The sequence below is a fragment of the Mustela nigripes genome, chromosome 3 (genome assembly GCF_022355385.1).
Source record: "Mustela nigripes isolate SB6536 chromosome 3, MUSNIG.SB6536, whole genome shotgun sequence".
NCBI classification, from domain to species: Eukaryota; Metazoa; Chordata; class Mammalia; order Carnivora; family Mustelidae; genus Mustela; species Mustela nigripes.
In genome coordinates, this window is record NC_081559.1 from 111,318,836 (window position 1) to 111,323,395 (window position 4,560).

The following is a 4,560-nucleotide window of genomic DNA, read 5'->3' on the forward strand; positions in this document are numbered from 1 at the left end:
CAGAGGCTGCTCCAAGAACACAGGCTTAAGGTAATGATGTGCTATTGAGAACACCTATATGGTATACTGGTCTGAATCCAGGTAAATCACTTTGTTAACTTTTAAGATTTGGTGAGTAGAGGCAGGAATCCATTAATTTTGCTTCCATCCAAGAAAAAACTTGTAAGTAACTTCCCTTTGCTTATTAAAACTGCTTCCTACCAAGTTTTATTGGTAGTGGGAGTGGAGAATGGACCTCAGAGAGCCCTGAGTAACCTCACAGTTGCCATGGGCCTAGCTAACCATCACACACTGAGAGGAGCTGCAGTTGCCACAGCCTGTCTGAGTCACTATCACTGCAACCATGAGCAGCAAGGCTGAGATCCAGCAGCCACCCACCACTCCACCCTCAGTGCTGCCGACACCACCAGCAGCTCCATGGAGAGCGGTGGCCTGGGTGGCCCCACATTTTTGGCACCTTGAGGCTGGGACAAGAAGGTCTTTGCAACGAAGGTTTTGAGACAGTAAAATGGTTCAATATAAGAAATGGATATGGTTTCATCAATAGAAATGACACCAAGGAAGATGTATTTGTACACCATACTGCCAAAAAGAAGAGTAACCCCAGGAAGTACCTTTGCAGTACAGGAGATGGAGAGACTGTGGAGTTTGATGTCCTTGAAAGATAAAAGGGTGCAGAGGCAGCAATGTGACAGGCTCTGGTAAAGTTCCAGTGCAAGACAGTAAGTATGCAGTGGACCTTAACCATTATAGACACTATCCACATCTCAGGGGTCCTCCATGCAATTCCCAGCATAATTATCACAAGAGTGGGGTTGGAAAGTGCTCTTGAAAGCCAGGCCCAAAAGCGCTAGCCCTACTGCAGGTGATGGTTCCCACCTTACAATATGCAGAGACCCTATGGGCATCAACCACAATATTACAATACTCCTGAGCAGGGAGAAGTGATGGAAGGTGCTGACAACCAGGGTGCAGAACAAGGTAGATCACTGAGACAGAATATGTATTAGGGTTATAGGCCACAATCCCACAGGGGTACTCCTCACCAAAGACAGTGTAGAGAGAACGGCAGTGAGGAAGATAAGGAAAAATGAAGATGAGACCCAAGAAAATCAAGATGAGGTCAGTACAACTGCAACTTCAATTACTGAGGCAGATGCCCAGAAACCCCTAAACCATAAGATGGAAAAGAGACAAAAGCAACCGATCCACTAGCTGAGAATTCATCCATTCTTGAGGCTGAGCAGGGTGGGGCTGAGTAAATGCTGGCTTACCATCTCTGCCATCATCTGGTTTAGTCATCCAACACAAAGAAATAAAGATGAAATTCCAGCAATAAGAAATAAACAAAAGATTGAAGCTGAACACCTTAAGTGCTTGCTTTTTTGTCCATTGACAAGATAAACAGAACTGTCTGCATTATCTGTGCATCATAGGATTTTTATTATTTTTACCTAAAGAGGTCTCTTTTTGGTAATGACAAACGTGTTTGTTTGTTTGTTGGTTGGTTTTAAAGCTTGGTTTTTCTCAGTACACATTTAAAGGTTTTTAGTTGTCTCATGTCTGGTCAAGTTGAGATTTTTAAGAAACTCATTTTTAATTTGTAATAAATATTCACAACTTGATTTTTAAAAATAAAAATGTCAACAAACAGCAAGCATCCATTAATAGAAGTCTTAAAACAAACAAACAAGTAAGGAAAAACCTGCCATCTATCATCTTGGAGTAGCCTGTCTCTTTCTTTGGTCTCTCCCTGCCCTCTGAGTACAGGAATCAGTTTCAGATTATACCAGGAGGCTCCTGAGAGCATTTCAAACTAATAGTGCCATGTTTAATTATGCTGTTGTAGCCCAAAGGCAGCCATAAATGATACACAAATGAGTGATTATGACCTGTTTCAGTAAAAAATTATTTATAAAATATATATAAAATTATAAAAAATATAAAATTATAAAAAATATATATAAAACAAGTGGTGAGCTTGATTTAGCTTGTTGACCCTTGTTCTAGATCTATGAGAGAGGTGACAGGAGGGGCCTGGAGGGGTAGAAATTAGATGAGGATACAAGCTTGGAGACTAGAGATGGTCCAAGGTCAGGAAGGTGATAAAGGCTTAGCACGTTTGGAGGACTGGAGCCACACCTGAACTCAGTGGATACCTTGAGACCTATAGATACTGTCCTGCACTCCAGAAAGCTTTGTCTCTGGGTGGCATGAGGGAAAGGCCAGGTGCAGCCCAGTGTTGCCACAGCCTAACTACATGCAACATTCTGTCCCAGGAACATTTTGCTGAAAACCTGGCCCAGAGGCTAGAGTTCCTGACCTTCTGGGATAAGCTGATAAATTCTCTGGGCCTGGCATCCTGTCTCCTGGCATCCTCCCCTCAGCCTGTCTGCAGAAAGCTTGCCTAGAACAAGGCATTCTTGGTGAAGGCTTTTGAAATCCAGGCTACCCTGGTGACTTTTCTTTGGGTGTCACCCCCCCAGGACAGTCAGAGCCTGGAAGCAGGGAAGGAGGGCAGGAAGCTGGCATTTGAGCCAAATCCAGAGGTGAGGCCACCTAAGAACATGGGGCCAGGGTAGGTCAGAGGCCCAATAGGCAGCTTCTCAAGGTGGCCAGAGAAGCAAAGCTGTGTGAAGCCTGGATAGCTTTGCAGGAAGGGGGAGGCACAGCCTTGGTGCATCTTCCTCTAGGACTAGTCCAGGGTGGTTGTCCCCCATGTGCCCCACCCCATGGAGTTAACATATCCCAAGGGGTACTGGGGACAGCTACTCCCAGCTGTGTTGAACTCTTCAGACCTTCACAGGGACCCATCCCTGTGGAGGGCTGGGTGACATTCTGATAACTTGAAATCTTCAAGCAAGTGACCTAAAGACACCAGACTAGAGCCACATGAATAAGTAGAAATAGACTCTCTATCAAGATGTGGGCTTTCTAGCAGCTGTTCGCCTGTCACTTCATGAAAAGCCACCCCTCTCCTTACTGGTGGAAGATGTTTGCTTCCTAGCATGCATGGATCCCTTTAGCTTTCCCTCCTCCTTTGGCTTGCAGTTCTTTGGTTACCTTTAAGGAGAGATGGACCTCCATGTTCAAAATCCAAGAAACACAGAGAAATCCCATTAATTTAACAAAAGCTGGCCATTGCCAAGGCATATCATAGACAAAGTCACAAAATACACAGACAAGGAAAGAATCCTGAAAGCAGCAAGAGGCAAAAAAAGATCCTTAAACTACAAAATACACAGACAAGGAAAGAATCCTGAAAGCAGCAAGAGGCAAATAAAAATCCTATGCTGTCTACTGGGAAGACAAACCAGTTTCACAGCAGATAGGTCTACAGAAACATGACAAGACACAAGCGAATGGCAGGATATATTCAACATGGTAAATGGGAAAAAATATGCAACCAAGAATACTTTATACAGCAAGGCTCTCTTTCAGAATAGAAGGAGAGATTAAGAGTTTCTCAGACAAACAGAAACTAAAAGAGTTCATGCCGTCTAAACCAGCTCTGCAAGAAATAGTAAGGGGGACTCTTTGAGTGGGGGAAAAAGACGCCAGTGCAACAGAGGTTAGAAAGGACCAGAAAACATTACCAGAAACACCAACTCTACAGGTAACACAAAGGCACTAAATTTATACTTTTCAGTAATAACTCTGAATATGAATGGACAAAATGCTCCAACCAAAAGATATTGGGTATCAGAATGGAAAACAACAAAACAAAACAAAACAAGAAGACCCATTTATATGCTGCCTACAAGAGACTCATTTTGGACCTAAAGACATCTGAAGATTGAAAGTGACTGGATGAAGCATCATCTGTCGGGTGAATGGTTGTAGAAAAAGCCTACTTATATCAGACAAACTACATTTTAAAATGAAGACAGTATTAAGACATGAAGAAGAGCATTATATCATGATTAAGGGGCCTATCCACCAAGAAGATCTAACAATTGTAAATACTTATGCCCCCAACTTGGGAGTAATATATATATATATATATATATATATATATATATATATAATATATATATGCACACACACATACACATATCAATTAATAACAAACATAAAGAAACTCATTGATAATAATACAATAATTTTAGGAGACTTAACACTCCACCAATAGCAATGGATAGATCATCTAAGCAGAAAATCAACAAGGAAACAATGGCTTTGAATGACACACTAGACTGGATAAGTTTGACAGATATATTCAGAACAGTTCTTCCTAAAGCAGCAGAATACACATTCTATCCTAGTGCACACAGAATGTTCTCCAGAATAGATCACATACTGGGTCACAAATCAGTCCACAGTAAGTACAAAAAAGATGGATATTATACCATGCATATTTTCAGACCACAATATATGCAACCTAAATTCAAGTACAAGAAAAAGATTTGGAGAGACCAGAAATATATGGAGTTTAAAGAACATCCTACAAAGAAGGAATGGGTTAACCAGGAAATTAAAGAAAAAATTAAAGAAAAATTAAAGAAAAAATTAAAGAAAAATTAAAGAAAAAATTAAAGAAAAATTAAAGAAAAAATTAAA

At 41.1% G+C, this 4,560-nt stretch overlaps 1 pseudogene; it reads left to right on the forward strand.

Annotated features, from left to right (window-relative positions):
• The first annotated feature begins 237 nt into the window (after positions 1 to 237).
• Positions 238 to 1,262, forward strand: LOC132013081 (Y-box-binding protein 1-like; annotated as a pseudogene).
• The last annotated feature ends 3,298 nt before the right edge of the window (positions 1,263 to 4,560 follow it).